This window comes from Lissotriton helveticus, chromosome 5_1, assembly GCF_964261635.1.
Source record: "Lissotriton helveticus chromosome 5_1, aLisHel1.1, whole genome shotgun sequence".
NCBI classification, from domain to species: Eukaryota; Metazoa; Chordata; class Amphibia; order Caudata; family Salamandridae; genus Lissotriton; species Lissotriton helveticus.
In genome coordinates this window covers 1,120,799,727-1,120,817,142 of record NC_136065.1, presented here as the reverse complement: position 1 = coordinate 1,120,817,142, position 17,416 = coordinate 1,120,799,727, and positions in this window count along the sequence as shown.

Genomic DNA, 17,416 nt, shown 5'->3' with positions numbered 1-17,416 from the left:
CATAGGAGTATGTGGTCAAAGATTGACATAGGGATCAACCTTTTCCATTCTAGAAGGTACAATGTAGTAGTGGTGTAACAAAGGCCCCCGTAGCCCCACAATGCAGGGGCAATGAGGTGTGCAGGGGGGCCCTGATATCCAGTACCCTGGCCTGAGTGCTCCCAAGGGAGTCCAGAGGGGCCCCTTCATGTACTTTGCAGCGGGTCCCCTCAAGTTTATTTAATCCACTGCACTGTATGTCTTAACATCTGCATGTTTTAATTATGGATGCCCTCTGGAATGTAATGCAGAGAACAGATGACAGGAAAAGCTACAATGCTGCAATTAACCTTCTTGATGGTAATCCTTTTTGCTGTGTCTTCAATCTATTAAGTGCTCACAATACCTGCAGTAGATAGGAGAATAAGGTCAGAATCGTCTGCCTTGACTGTACTGGGAAGAAGTACTGACTGAATGTTTAAGTCTGCTCTACACAGAAATTGCTAGTCAGAAAACAACTGCCTTGTAACAAATGGAAATAGGATACAGTGGAAACCAAGATGTACAGGACTGAGAATCATACCCAATCTGAGAGCGATCTGAAGAAATTGTGACTCAATGAGACACCAACTCCTATTGACTTTAATGGCTGGAGGCCTCATTGACAACAAAGGCCTTAAAAGAAGGCATTATGTACTTGGAAACCGCCACACCGAGGAATAGGCTTAACCAACATATTAGAATGGGAATCTTGGAAAGATCTTTATGAGCAAGGGTGACCAACGAGTATGTATTACAATCCTCCCAGCAACTCTGTAATGCCACAGCACCCACAAGAACTCAATTTCTATGACAAAAATGGAAATCTTTGAAAACTGAAAAGGAACTAAACACACCCTGGTAGACAGCATGCAAGCAGGATATCTCAGTTACTTCACATGATAGCACTGTGCAAGTGCATGGTAACTTAGCCTCATGCCTGTATCCCAAAATCGAGTTCTAGAGTTAGTACAAAAATAACTCTCTCACAATAGACCAAAACAATGTATTTATTTATGAAGTTTTGTATAGCGCGAACATGTGGGTATCAGAGTGCTTTAAAAGATTGGAAGGGAAGGCGTAGTGATGCCTCTGCTTCGCCATACCTTGCTGTCTAGTGTTTTCCCTTTGTATGTGACTTTGGTGTTATGCCACAGAGATTCCCATTTGGTGCCTTTGATACTCACTGCCATTTCCCTGTCTACTCTTAACAGCGCTATCTTTGTGTTGTGAATTATTGCGTTCCTTGCTTCTGGGTGCTTGTGGGCCGTGAGGGCCATGATTGGGTCTGCGCCACCCAGAAGACACCTTTCCAGGTCCAGCCACACCGGCGTGTAGTCTGGTGCGGGGGCAATCCAGTGCAGACCCTGTTTGGCCAGGGATGCCTTCTGAAAGGCTTTGTAGTTTGTGAGGTTCAGTCCGCCTTGTTCTTTTCTAAGTCTGAGTTTCGCTAGGCTCATTCTTGGTTTTTTTCCTCCCCAGAGGAACATGTTGATGCTTTTGTCTAGGCGTTTGTGGAATTCGGGTGTGAGTGTGAGAGGCAGCATGGAGAGCAAGTAGTTTAGCATGGGGGTGACCATCATCTTTATTGTTTCGATCCTACCCCACCAGCTTATGAATTTGGGGCTCCATGAGTCTAGCTTGGACTTAATTTTTTTTAGCATCGCTTCCTCGTTATGGTCCAGTGTCGCCCTTAAGTCCCTTCCGAAGAGGAGGCCTAGGTATTTTAGGGGTTTTGTTTGCCATGCTAGGCCGGATGTACCCAGGACATCCTTAGTGGTGTGGCAGTTCATCGGTTTGCACTCGGATTTCTCCCTATTGAGCTTATAGCCTGAGACATGTGCATACTCCTCTATTGTTTGCACGAGTGCCTTAATTGACTGTTCTGGGTTGTTTGTGGTGATCAGAATATCGTCTGCGTATGCCGCTAACTTGAAAGCTTGCCCCTCTATCTGCACCCCCGTGATCCGGGCATTTGACCTGATCATGTGGAGGAGTGGTTCCAGGGCGAGCAGGAATAGACCCGGTGATAGGGGGCAGCCTTGCCTTGTCCCTCTCTCTAGTATGAGTGTGTCTGATGTGGCTGCGTTAACTACCACTCGCGCCCGGGGGTTTTTGTACAGGGGGGGGGTAGGTTGGTTATCGTTCCAGGTATGCGTCGAGAGCTTCCCACATATTCTCCTTGGCCGTATGATTTGCCGCCTTTTGCTTGGCGGTGATATTATCTGCCCCCCTGAGGAAGGTTACCCAGTTGAACCAGCGCTTGAAAGTGGCTTTGCTGGTGTCCTTCCAGTCACCCAGAATCGTTTTCACTGCAGCCGTTAGAAGGACATCGACCAGGTCTCGTACTTCTTTGGACTGGAGTTCTGTTGCTAGGAATGCAGTGGCGGCCCCGGCTAGTCCTCTTTGTATCTTACTTCCCGTTATTGTGTCTATGACGTTGTAGACCTTGCCCCAGAAAGCTTTGACTTTGGTGCACTCGAATAGCATGTGAGATAGATCTCCCGTGGCACTCTGGCAGTTCCAACATGTGCTGTTATCGCTGGCTCCAACCCTCCCTAGTTTCGCTGGTGTCCAGTGCAACCTGTGAAGTAGCCAAAATTTGGTTTGTGCTAGCTGTGGTGTGATTTTATTTTTGGACGCTGTCGTCCATAGTTTGGCTCTTTCTACTTCGTTCAGCTGTCTCTGTATGGTCTCCTCCCAGAATGCCAGCGTCTTGTTGTTTAGGGTTGTGGTGCGTGGTGTGATTAGCTTGTAGATTTGTGCTATTTGGTGGCCCGTCTTGTTTAAGTTTTGTGCGTATTGTATGATGGTGGGTGTTAGTTTCGTTAGTCCTGCTTTGGTGACAGCTGCTTTTATTTTGAGGAATTCGTAGAACTCCTTGTTAGGCAGGGAGGTTATCTGCTGTAGTGCCGTGTAGGTGAGTGGGGTGTTCCCTGCCTCTAGTTGTCTCTCTCTTTTCCTTTTTTCTCTCTCAGGCCCCGCCAGGCCGCAATCTTGCAAGACCAGTACAAGTATTAAGAATGTCTTTTCTATGGATATGTAAAAATTTATTTTCAATAAAAATATTTTGAAATAAAAAAAAAAAAAAAAGATTGGAAGGGAAGGTATAATTGAAGTGACTTACATGATCACATATAAGAATGAAGTAAAGGGCCTTGAGAATAAACAAATTGCTACTTTTGTTATCAGAGATAGTCAGCGAAGAAAAGGTCTAGCATCCTAAAGAGAGTCACTGTCATGGTTGCAATCAATAAAACACAGAAGTGATTGCTTAGGGTAAAAACTTGTTCATCAGAAAAGATTTTGCTTCTTTTTTTGAAGGAATCGATAACGGTTATTCGGCGAAAATACTGTGCAGAGAGTTCCATATCTTAGGTGCACCACTCGAGAAAGATCTGTATCCTGTTTTATTTTTATGGAAACATTGTGGTTTTAGTAGCATGGAGTTTGCACTTCTCAAGGGTCTCAAACCACCCTATTTTTCTATTTCTTTGAGCCAAATATTTGGGGGTATTTAAATGTAGGGCTTTATGCGTCATGCATGCTATCTTTAGTTTAATTCTTGTCTCATGAGGTAGCCAGTTCAGAGTTTTTAGACCCGGGGAAATGTGCTTGTTTCTTTTTCTTCCGGAGACAAATCTGGCAGCCGCATTAAGGGAGGCCCTTAGAGGGGCCAATTTGTATCTGGGTAGGCCGCAACAATACAATTCAATATCAGAAGCAACAGTACACACAAGCAGTATGTTTCAAACATTCCCTCTAAACTACTGGCTATGACAGTGGCAGGAGTGTTTCAGAGGGTGAGGGTACGGTGGCAGGGAATGGTAGTGTGAATCCTGAATTCAGCTAAGAACGTATTGCTGCTGCAGTGGGCTCTACGGAGTTGGAGATAATGAGAAGAAAACCGTGTATAGCGGGGGTTGGGAATAAAATAAATATGTAAAAACCCGTCGAAATTCAACGACAAACTACAGTTCAAAACTGAGTTATGGTTCTGGCTCAAATGCACAACATCACTGGAATTTGCCAGTTATGATATGCAGCGCACACAATGCTCACCATAGCTCACATTTCCTGCAATGTACAAATTGCCCATTTGACATTGACACTGGAAAAAGGTGTTCTAACAAGACTGAAATATGGTGAGTGTTATGAGTTATGGCATGCATGTAAGCTTCCCTCACAGTCAGCAAGTTTTGAAATTGTTTAGTTCAGTTTTCTGTATTTTCTAAGCGGTCCCTGTACTTATTATTCTCTTTGTTTGGCAAAATTAAGTAATTGTTTATTCTTTTCACTGCCATAAGTGTAGCCAAATGATGAAGTACAGAAAATAACTACCCATTTTTTCAGCTTAGAATCTTTGGCACTATTGTGAATTGTACCCTGAAACAGTAGCTGGGAATATCAATTCAAATTCTTATTTGGCTCCAAATTGTCTGTTTGTGATATTTATTTAAGCTATTATTTTGTCTCCAATTAGCCTGTTAGAGCGTAAACTGTCTTGTTCATGTGTTCAGGCACTATTCAACACAGGATTAGTAGGGAGGAAAAGAGGCTATGTGCTGTTGCTAATAGACAATCTCCTTCAGTACATTCTAGTAAGCAAAATGAAACGCGTGAGTCTATGCTAAAAGTTATTTCTAAAGGCATTGCAGTCATCCATGAAATTATTATTTATCGGTTCTACAAAAAGCGAATACGTTTAGGAAAAGAGCAGCATGTGTCTCTCACTGCCCTGTTACTAGAGATCAGCCTCCTTAATTGGATAACTGCAGGATAATTAATGCAACAAAAAATACCCAAATGTGTTGTTAAAGTAATAGGCAAAAAGTTAGTTAATGCACCTCTAGGCAGTGATAAGAGGTTGTTTTGGGATTTTTGTAGGTGGGCATATCAGGCATTAAACCATTTACCATTTACTTGCTTTGCACAATAATGCGGATCATTTTGGTGCAATAAGCTGCCTTGTGAAAAGAGGTTAAGATACGTCATTGCCAGAAGCAGCACATTCCATGCAATAGAATAAGTACCGACATTGCTGTTGAGGTCGGTTGTTTTTATACTCCAGCAGCCTTTTTAACTTCAACTGTATACGTAGGCTTTGTAGTTTGAAAGTATGTGCCAACGTGTGATCTTGCTGTTATTTTAGCACTAAGCAGATAATGGTCTTTGTATTTGCCCGAAAATGGCTATCGCCCTTTTTCAGATCACAATTACGTAAATACTTACTGTTGGCTTTATGCAGTCCATCTCCTTTTTTTTGCATATTTTATCTGGTTTTATCTATTTTTATTGAAGATAATTATTCGGTTGATATTCAAGGTATTTTGGTGCACATTATTTCTCTGTAATTTTAGAACTGTTAGTGTTGCTGGGCCAGTTGATGGGATTATGTATGGAATAAAGTAGTCCTTGCAGAACATAATAAGGCTATTGAAAGTCACCATAACCATATAGAGGAACGAAGACGAAATTCGAACTCCTTTATAAGGTCATGAAACTCGTAGACAACTTGCCTCGGAGTATCTCTTCAGTTTTATGGCAGAGGGTATAACAAATATAAATATGTTGCTATAAAAATCCCCTTTCTGCTGGGCACTTTTTTGTAAATTATTCAGAAGTATTAAAAGCGTGTTCCTGTTTTCCTTATTTAACCTGCAGCTGTAATTAGGGTCCATGACCTCCCTTTCACTCTGGCAGCTGGCCATGGCATCAGGTACTTTGAAGTAAGAACGCAAGTGAAATAACTCAGTCAGTGCTTAATTTATAAAGGAATAGGTGGAGTGGCCCAAAGAGTCTCTCAAAAGCCCATGGTTGGCACTATCAAAGGTCTGTGTGCCAAATGCCAAGTGTGGGGAGTCTTGATTCTACCTCATGCTTTTTATCCAACACCATACACTCCCTGCCACTTTAACTCACTCTTATAGGTTATTTATCATGCTGCTTTCTTCTTTTGTTGCTGTTTTTCCATCTTTCTCTTTCTGCTTCTTTCCCTATCTTGTGTTTGTCTCTCTCTTACTGTGGATCAAAGTCTGGTGTTGAGGTAAAATAGGTTTTGGTCCCCAAAATGAAGAACCAGTGTCGCTCACCCCCACAACCACCAGCTCAAAATAGGCATTGGACTTAGTACAGTTCAGCTGCTATGTCATTTCTTTAGTACAGGACACTAGAGACATCACAACGCAACTGCAATAAAGAAATTAGGGGCATATTATCAAGAAACGGAGATAAAATTATCACTGCTTTAGCGGCAGAAAACTGCAGCTGAAGCGGCGATAATGGGTTTGATAATATGCCCTTGTGAATTCCCATAGAAGCCCATGTTCTGGTGTCAACATGAGCTTCTATGGGAATTCTCTACGGCATATTATTAAGCCAATTATCGCCGCTGAAACTGCCGCTAAAACGGCGATAATCTTAACTCCGTTATTGATAATATGCCCCTTAGAGACTGGTTTTCCACAGGGATGGCCGGCTCCTATGCATTGTGTTCTCATTGAATCTGTGCCTCTATGTGTGTCAAATCTTAGTCTTCCAATTACATCTTGTCTTTGGTAACAAGTATAACACATGAGTGTCTCTTCCTCATTGGTTTTGAGCTCTTGAGCCTTAACTTCAGTGCACCAAATGGTTCTCAGCTTGATAGTAACCCTGCATAACGCAATTCGCAAAGGCATTTATGAGCGTACAGAATAGTACTCCAGTTGTACTACTTCTAGTAATCTTAAGGACAATTCACAAAACGGGGGCAATACATTAGTCTAAGTCATTGGTAAAATGTCATACATGAGAACAAACACCCACACACAACATATCCATTAGATGTTCACACTTACATAAAAGCTGAAATAATTAGTACAATGCCATTTCTGAAACACACACACACACACACACACACACACACACACACACGAGACTTTTCAAATGGTACTGTTGGATGGGTGCTGCTTGGTGCAACAACGTTTCCACTGAACTCAAGAATATGTCAGCAGCAAAGCTTACTAAATTAATTCATTCTGGCTCATATTGCCTTAAGGATTGATTAGCATATGTGCTTCCATCAGTGTTGGAAATGGCCCTTTCGAGGGTGCTTTCCCTTGACTTTTTGCTTTTCTCCTTCACAGTTTTCTGCTATTCTGAATGCTAGCCTTAGGACTTTTAGCGTGTTTGACACTGCCATTAGGTTGTAAAGCGCTGTGCTCATCATATACATGATTGGCTGATTCGAGTTAGCTGTAAGTCTCCTGTCAAAGGGTAAGACATATGTCCAGGGCATGCTTCTTGAATACTCCTCCATGGGCCTGCAGCACTAGTTGTGTGTCCATGGAGGTAGCTCATCATCTATTGTGCCACAGGTTTACCTTGATGGGGGCCTGTGTGCACAGGTTACTGTTATTCGTATTGACATCCAAAAAGCTATGTGCCAAGGTCTCTTGCTATATCAGAGTTCTCTCTGGGGACAGGGTGTGGTGTTGGGAAGAGGAGGGAATGTACGTGTGTGCATTATATTTAGGTGCTGTGAATCGCACAGGGTGGTGTGTTTGGTATGCCGGGGACTGCTTCTCACATTTGAGTTTGAGCAATATTTCCTATGTGCATAGTAGTAGTAGTATCGTGCTTGGTATTGATGAGTTTGTAACGCAAATTCTCTCTGGTAGTGTGAGTGGATCCAACATCATGTGGGTAGAAATACCACTTTTGGGAAAGTGGGCTTTCGATGCGCATGGTTCTGTGTGCCTGTTGGCCTGTCTCCAATTCACATCTTGGTGCTAGGGGGACTGCTACATCTGTCGTTCCTCTTTGAAGGCCATTAACTAGGGGCTCAAGGGAAACTGATATAACTACTGGAGCTCTGGCCCCAGTAGCCTGACAGGTCACACTATCCTGGATTCTTCGGGGTGTCTAGTTTAAAAAAATGTATAGGTCAGCTAGGTTCCCCTAGTTGCCGGTAGAGTTAGGGTTCCAAATCTACAGCTAGGCACTTTGTCAAAAAAGGGGCCAGTTGTTCACTGTGAAAATGTGGCGTTTTGGGCCGTTTACTTTCCCGGGCACTAGACTTACCCACACAAGTGAGGTACCATTTTTCTCGGAAGACATTGTGGAATGGGGCTGAGTGAAATTTAGTGGATCAACGCAGATTCCAAAACTTTCCACCAAAGTGATTTGACATAAATTTGTTTTTAGGGACAAATTTTGAGGTTTGCAAGGGAATCTAGGTAATAGACCGCTTTTTTGACTGTTTAAAATAGCTCTCGTGAGCCACGAGCTGACGAGCTCAGGGGCACCTGCATGCTGAGAGTGGTACTATTCCTGAGGAAATTGCGGCAGCACGTCTAGCGACCTATGAATATTTTCCCTACTGATGAAGGAGGAATCTAGAAACACGTGTCTAGGGATACGCTTGAAGAGAATACTGGCACTGGCCAATGAACTGCGAGCACTGTGTATAGAGCGAATAACACTGAACCACATCGACCATGATGCAAAAAGGTAAATCAGCTGTGACGTGTCAGCGGTGTGCTCCAAACCCTTTTTTGACTATTTAAAATGGCGCTCGTGAGCCGCGAGCTGACGAGCTCAGGGGCACCTGCATGCTGGGAGTGGTACTATTCCTGAGGAAATTGTGGCAGCACGTCTAGCGACCTATGAATATTTTCCCTACTGATGAAAGAGAAATCTAGAAACACGTGTCTAGGGATACGCTTGAAGAGAATACTGGCACTGGCCAATGAACTGCGAGAACTGTGTATAGTGTGCATAACACTGAATCACATCAACCATGATGCAAAGAGGTAATTCAGCTGTGACATATCAGCGGTGTGCTCCAACCCCTTTTTTGACTGTTTAAAATGGCTCTCGTGAGCCGCTAGCTGACGAGCTCAGGGGCACCTGCATGCTGAGAGTGGTACTATTCCTGAGGGAATTGCGGCAGCACGTCTAGCGACCTATGAATATTTTCCCTACTGATGAAAGAGGAATCTAGAAACACGTGTCTAGGGATACGTTTGAAGAGAATACTGGCACTGGCCAATGAAATGCGAGAACTGTGTATAGAGCGAATAACACTGAACCACATCGACCATGATGCAAAGGGGTAATTCAGCTGTGACGTGTCAGCGGTGTGCTCCAACCCCTTTTTTGACTGTTTAAAATGGCTCTCGTGAGCCGCGAGCTGACGAGCTCAGGGGCACCTGCATGCTGAGAGTGGTACTATTCCTGAGGAAATTGCGGCAGCACGTCTAGCGACCTATGAATATTTTCCCTACTGATGAAAGAGGAATCTAGAAACATGTGTCTAGGGATACGCTTGAAGAGCATACTGGCACTGGCCAATGAACTGCGAGAACTGTGTATAGAGCGAATAACACTGAACCACATCGACCATGATGCAAAGAGGTAATTCAGCTGTGACGTGTCAGCGGTGTGCTCCAACCCCTTTTTTGACTGTTTAAAATGGCTCTTGTGAGCCGCGAGCTGACGAGCTCAGGGGCACTTGCATGCTGAGAGTGGTACTATTCCTGAGGAAATTGCGGCAGCACGTCTAGCGACCTATGAATATTTTCCCTACTGATGAAAGAGGAATCTAGAAACACGTGTCTAGGGATACGCTTGAAGAGAATACTGGCACTGGCCAATGAACTGCGAGAACTGTGTATAGAGCGAATAACACTGAACCACATCGACCATGATGCAAAGGGGTAATTCAGCTGTGACTTGTCAGCGGTGTGCTCCAACCCCTTTTTTGACTGTTTAAAATGGCTCTCGTGAGCCGCGAGCTGACGAGCTCAGGGGCACCTGCATGCTGAGAGTGGTACTATCCTTGACGAAATTGTGGCAGCACGTCTAGCGACCTATGAATATTTTCCCTACTGGTGAAAGAGGAATCTATAAACAGGTGTCTAGAGATACGCTTGAAGAGAATACTGGCACTGGCCAATAAACTTCCGAGAACTGTGTATAGAGCGAATAACACTGAACCACATCGACCATGATCCAAAGAGGTAATTCAGCTGTGACGTGTCAGCGGTGTGCTTCAACCCCTTTTTTGACTGTTTAAAATGGCTCCTGTGAGCCGCGAGCTGACGAGCTCAGGGGCACCTGCATGCTGAGAGTGGTACTATTCCTGAGGAAATTGCGGCAGCACGTCTAGCGACCTATGAATATTTTCCCTACTGATGAAAGAGGAATCTAGAAACATGTGTCTAGCGATACGCTTGAAGAGAATACTGGCACTGGCCAATAAACTGCGAGAACTGTGTATAGAGCGAATAACACTGAACCACATCGTCCATGATCCAAAGAGGTAATTCAGCTGTGACGTGTCAGCGGTGTGCTCCAACCCCTTTTTTGACTGTTTAAAATGGCTCCTGTGAGCCGCGAGCTGACGAGCTCAGGGGCACCTGCATGCTGAGAGTGGTACTATTCCTGAGGAAATTGCGGCAGCACGTCTAGCGACCTATGAATATTTTCCCTACTGATGAATGAGGAATCTAGAAACAGGTGTCTAGGGATACGCTTGAAGAGCATACTGGCACTGGCCAATGAACTGCGAGAACTGTGTATAGAGCGAATAACACTGAACCACATCGACCATGATGCAAAGACGTAATTCAGCTGTGACGTGTCAGCGGTGTGCTCCAACCCCTTTTTTGACTGTTTAAAATGGCTCTCGTGAGCCGCGAGCTGACGAGCTCAGGGGCACTTGCATGCTGAGAGTGGTACTATTCCTGAGGAAATTGCGGCAGCACGTCTAGCGACCTATGAATATTTTCCCTACTGATGAAAGAGGAATCTAGAAACACGTGTCTAGGGATACGCTTGAAGAGAATACTGGCACTGGCCAATGAACTGCGAGAACTGTGTATAGAGCGAATAACACTGAACCACATCGACCATGATGCAAAGGGGTAATTCAGCTGTGACGTGTCAGTGGTGTGCTCCAACCCCTTTTTTACTGTTTAAAATGGCTCTCGAGAACCGCGAGCTGACGAGCTCAGGGGCACTTGCATGCTGAGAGTGGTACTATTCCTGAGGAAATTGCGGCAGCACGTCTAGCGACCTATGAATATTTTCCCTACTGATGAAGGAGGAATCTAGAAACACGTGTCTAGGGATACGCTTGAAGAGAATACTGGCACTGGCCAATGAACTGCGAGCACTGTGTATAGAGCGAATAACACTGAACCACATCGACCATGATGCAAAGAGGTAAATCAGCTGTGACGTGTCAGCATTGTGCTCCAACCCCTTTTTTGACTGTTTAAAATGGCGCTCGTGAGCCGCGAGCTGACGAGCTCAGGGGCACTTGCATGCTGAGAGTGGTACTATTCTGGTGGAAATTGCGGCAGCACGTCTAGCGACCTATGAATATTTTCCCTACTGATGAAAGAGGAATCTAGAAACACGTGTCTAGGGATACGCTTGAAGAGAATACTGGCACTGGCCAATGAACTGCGAGAACTGTGTATAGAGCGAATAACACTGAACCACATCGACCATGATGCAAAGGGGTAATTCAGCTGTGACGTGTCAGCGGTGTGCTCCAACCCCTTTTTTGACTGTTTAAAATGGCTCTCGTGAGCCGCGAGCTGACGAGCTCAGGGGCACATGCATGCTGAGAGTGGTACTATTCCTGAGGAAATTGCGGCAGCACGTCTAGCGACCTATGAATATTTTCCCTACTGATGAAAGAGGAATCTAGAAACACGTGTCTAGGGATACGCTTGAAGAGCATACTGGCACTGGCCAATGAACTGCGAGAACTGTGTATAGAGCGAATAACACTGAACCACATCGACCATGATGCAAAGAGGTAATTCAGCTGTGACGTGTCAGCAGTGTGCTCCAACCCCTTTTTTGACTGTTTAAAATGGCTCTCGTGAGCCGCGAGCTGACGAGCTCAGGGGCACTTGCATGCTGAGAGTGGTACTATTCCTGAAGGAAATTGCGGCAGCACGTCTAGCGACCTATGAATATTTTCCCTACTGATGAAAGAGGAATCTAGAAACACGTGTCTAGGGATACGCTTGAAGAGAATACTGGCACTGGCCAATGAATTGCGAGAACTGTGTAAAGAGCGAATAACACTGAACCACATCGACCATGATGCAAAGGGGTAATTCAGAATTCAGCTGTGACGTGTCAGCGGTGTGCTCCAACCCCTTTTTTGACTGTTTAAAATGGCTCTCGTGAGCCGCGAGCTGACGAGCTCAGGGGCACCTGCATGCTGAGAGTGGTACTATCCTTGACGAAATTGTGGCAGCACGTCTAGCGACCTATGAATATTTTCCCTACTGGTGAAAGAGGAATCTATAAACAGGTGTCTAGGGATACGCTTGAAGAGAATACTGGCACTGGCCAATAAACTGCGAGAACTGTGTATAGAGTGAATAACACTGAACCACATCGACCATGATCCAAAGAGGTAATTCAGCTGTGACGTGTCAGCGGTGTGCTCCAACCCCTTTTTTGACTGTTTAAAATGGCTCCTGTGAGCCGCGAGCTGACGAGCTCAGGGGCACCTGCATGCTGAGAGTGGTACTATTCCTGAGGAAATTGCGGCAGCACGTCTAGCGACCTATGAATATTTTCCCTACTGATGAAAGAGGAATCTAGAAACATGTGTCTAGGGATACGCTTGAAGAGATTACTGGCACTGGCCAATAAACTGCGAGAACTGTGTATAGAGCGAATAACACTGAACCACATCGACCATGATCCAAAGAGGTAATTCAGCTGTGACGTGTCAGCGGTGTGCTCCAACCCCTTTTTTGACTGTTTAAAATGGCTCCTGTGAGCCGCGAGCTGACGAGCTCAGGGGCACCTGCATGCTGAGAGTGGTACTATTCCTGAGGAAATTGTGGCAGCACGTCTAGCGACCTATGAATATTTTCCCTACTGATGAAAGAGAAATCTAGAAACACGTGTCTAGGGATACGCTTGAAGAGAATACTGGCACTGGCCAATGAACTGCGAGAACTGTGTATAGAGTGCATAACACTGAACCACATCGACCATGATGCAAAGAGGTAATTCAGCTGTGACGTGTCAGCGGTGTGCTCCAACCCCTTTTTTGACTGTTTAAAATGGCTCTCGTGAGCCGCTAGCTGACGAGCTCAGGGGCACCTGCATGCTGAGAGTGGTACTATTCCTGAGGGAATTGCGGCAGCACGTCTAGCGACCTATGAATATTTTCCCTACTGATGAAAGAGGAATCTAGAAACACGTGTCTAGGGATACGCTTGAAGAGAATACTGGCACTGGCCAATGAACTGCGAGAACTGTGTATAGAGCGAATAACACTGAACCACATCGACCATGATGCAAAGGGGTAATTCAGCTGTGACGTGTCAGCAGTGTGCTCCAACCCCTTTTTTGACTGTTTAAAATGGCTCTCGTGAGCCGCGAGCTGACGAGCTCAGGGGCACCTGCATGCTGAGAGAGGTACTATTCCTGAGGAAATTGCGGCAGCACGTCTAGCGACTTATGAATATTTTCCCTACTGATGAAAGAGGAATCTAGAAACACGTGTCTAGGGATACGCTTGAAGAGCATACTGGCACTGGCCAATGAACTGCGAGAACTGTGTATAGAGCGAATAACACTGAACCACATCGACCATGATGCAAAGAGGTAATTCAGGTGTGACGTGTCAGCGGTGTGCTCCAACCCCTTTTTTGACTGTTTAAAATGGCTCTTGTGAGCCGCGAGCTGACGAGCTCAGGGGCACTTGCATGCTGAGAGTGGTACTATTCCTGAGGAAATTGCGGCAGCACGTCTAGCGACCTATGAATATTTTCCCTACTGATGAAAGAGGAATCTAGAAACATGTGTCTAGGGATACGCTTGAAGAGAATACCAGCACTGGCCAATAAACTGCGAGAACTGTGTATAGAGCGAATAACACTGAACCACATCGACCATGATCCAAAGAGGTAATTCAGCTGTGACGTCTCAGCGGTGTGCTCCAACCCCTTTTTTGACTGTTTAAAATGGCTCCTGTGAGCCGCGAGCTGACGAGCTCAGGGGCACCTGCATGCTGAGAGTGGTACTATTCCTGAGGAAATTGCGGCAGCACGTCTAGCGACCTATGACTATTTTCCCTACTGATGAAAGAGGAATCTAGAAACACGTGTCTAGGGATACGCTTGAAGAGCATACTGGCACTGGCCAATGAACTGCGAGAACTGTGTATAGAGCGAATAACACTGAACCACATCGACCATGATGCAAAGAGGTAATTCAGCTGTGACGTGTCAGCGGTGTGCTCCAACCCCTTTTTTGACTGTTTAAATTGGCTCTCGTGAGCCGCGAGCTGACGAGCTCAGGGGCACTTGCATGCTGAGAGTGGTACTATTCCTGAGGAAATTGCGGCAGCACGTCTAGCGACCTATGAATATTTTCCCTACTGATGAAAGAGGAATCTAGAAACACGTGTCTAGGGATACGCTTGAAGAGAATACTGGCACTGGCCAATGAACTGCGAGAACTGTGTACAGAGCGAATAACACTGAACCACATCGACCATGATGCAAAGGGGTAATTCAGCTGTGACGTGTCAGTGGTGTGCTCCAACCCCTTTTTTGACTGTTTAAAATGGCTCTCGAGAACCGCGAGCTGACGAGCTCAGGGGCACCTGCATGCTGAGAGTGGTACTATTCCTGAGGAAAATTGCGACAGCACGTCTAGCGACCTATGAATATTTTCCCTACTGATGAAGGAGGAATCTAGAAACACGTGTCTAGGGATACGCTTGAAGAGAATACTGGCACTGGCCAATGAACTGCGAGCACTGTGTATAGAGCGAATAACACTGAACCACATCGACCATGATGCAAAGAGGTAAATCAGCTGTGACGTGTCAGCATTGTGCTCCAACCCCTTTTTTGACTGTTTAAAATGGCGCTCGTGAGCCGCGAGCTGACGAGCTCAGGGGCACTTGCATGCTGAGAGTGGTACTATTCCGGTGGAAATTGCGGCAGCACGTCTAGCGACCTATGAATATTTTCCCTACTGATGAAAGAGGAATCTAGAAACACGTGTCTAGGGATACGCTTGAAGAGAATACTGGCACTGGCCAATGAACTGCGAGAACTGTGTATAGAGCGAATAACACTGAACCACATCGACCATGATGCAAAGGGGTAATTCAGCTGTGACGTGTCAGCGGTGTGCTCCAACCCCTTTTTTGACTGTTTAAAATGGCTCTCGTGAGCCGCGAGCTGACGAGCTCAGGGGCACCTGCATGCTGAGAGTGGTACTATTCCTGAGGAAATTGCGGCAGCACGTCTAGCGACCTATGAATATTTTCCCTACTGATGAAAGAGGAATCTAGAAACACGTGTCTAGGGATACACTTGAAGAGCATACTGGCACTGGCCTGTGGTATATAAATAAATAATACCGGATCTATTTTTGACTGGATATAGTAATAACAGATAGCTCAATAAATAAGAGTCAAGATTCGAGGTAGTAGGAGTTTGCAGGTTTAATACAGCATAAGGACAGGAACAGGACAACCTGCACAGGAATAGGATGGCAGCGCTGCCGGGGGCAGGATCGGAGTCGGCGTAACATTTAATAACAGTGCACAAGTATATATACTAAAACAATTGCATTACAGTACATACAATAGGCGGAGCAGTGGGTGTGGTCAATAGCAGTCGCGAAAGATAAGGGTGAAAGTAGGTGTAACAAGAGGTGTGAACATAGACATGTGATGTAAACGTAACAGAATATGTCATAAAATGGGGCGGAAACATGGAGGGGGCTACCTAAGGAGCTGGAACCTCTAACCTAGTGGTGCGCGCAAACTGACAATGACGTGTTACTAGGAGAAGCTGGGGGCTATGACTTCTGCGCTAGGAGCAGAGACTGAAGTCTGGAGAGTCAGGGCGACATGTACCTAAACACTATCTAGTATCTGATGTTTAGAGAACATGTTGATAGAATCCAGAAGTTATCGGGGTAAAGGCTAACAGACTCTAAGACTGGTGCATGCATTATTCTACATGTAGTGCGTGTTGAAGAATATGAAATGACCATTAATACAGTATTTCTCTTACATGGAGACGTAAAGGCTAGACCATGACGGAAACTATTGATGCGATTCAGTAGCTTAGGAATGCAGAGAAGGAGAGCTGGACTGATAACTAGAATCATAACATACTCTTGGCAGACTGGAGGCAGAGCCAGGACGAGCCGGGCACTGTGAGGCAGGAAGTAAGTGAAGGGTCAGGGATACAGGTGGGGGCTGTATCGCTCCTCAGCGAGGGCTCAGGAGACAGGAGCTGAATCTGGTGTCCGGGCCCTTTTGAGGCCTAAAAACGGAGACTTTTCAATGAAATAACGTGCACACTGAGAAACGTGGCAACGTAACCTTACATAGGCCTGATACTCGTAGCTTTCACGAGAACTGGAAACTGGCATACTAGAGATGGACACAACTGTAATTGCGTCTTTAATCAAACATGGGGGATACATATGCATATTAATCATGCATATGCAACATAAGATGGGGAACACGTAGGGACACAGAACATGGCAAAATTTACTTTTCCACATTCCCTCCTTGTCACTACGTTTCCCTCAGGAAACATCAATATTCATGATACCATCTATCATCTCATAAAGTATCATTTGCTCGTCTCGAATTTTCTTGGAACGGGATTTAGGACGGGACTTGGGACTAGGAATACAAGAGGTAGCACAAATGCCGCAAATCGCAGGGCCACATTGTATACAGAGGCAGCAACTGAATGTGATCGCTACTGCAATACCTAGAAAGGACAACACTTTCCATCCCCAGGTAGAAATTATACTCCAGAACCAACCGGACCATGTCCAGGTGCCTGGATTTTGGTGTAACAGATGGGCAATTTTATGCAGTCTGGTTATAGCTGAATAAACGGACGGCGCGTTATTAGGAATGAAAATGCAGCAACTAGATCCGATGACTCTACATGCCCCGCCCCTATCGGCCAGTATGACGTCAAGGACGAGACGATTCTGGAGCACGACAATTCTCATAAAAGATTGCTCTTCGGTTAAGTTACCTAGAGCAGAGGTAGTCTCAATCACTACTGCTTCAAGTGTTCTGGTCAATCTACGTATCAATTTACTATTCACGACAGTACCTAAGTAGGGAAAGACACCTTTATTGATATCTATGTATTGTTCTAGAGCAGTTTCAGTATAATCGACAATCGGGAGGTCTCTCTTGTGTCTAGTATGTACTAGGTGGGAGTTCCTATGATAGTCAGGTGGGGCTAGAAAAACTGGTGGCAGTAGGAAGGCAATGTAACAAGTTCCCTCCCAATCGAGGGGCAGACGAACATATGCGGTCTGACCACAAACAAAATAAGAATGACGTGAAGCTTTGAAAATAGATTTCCCA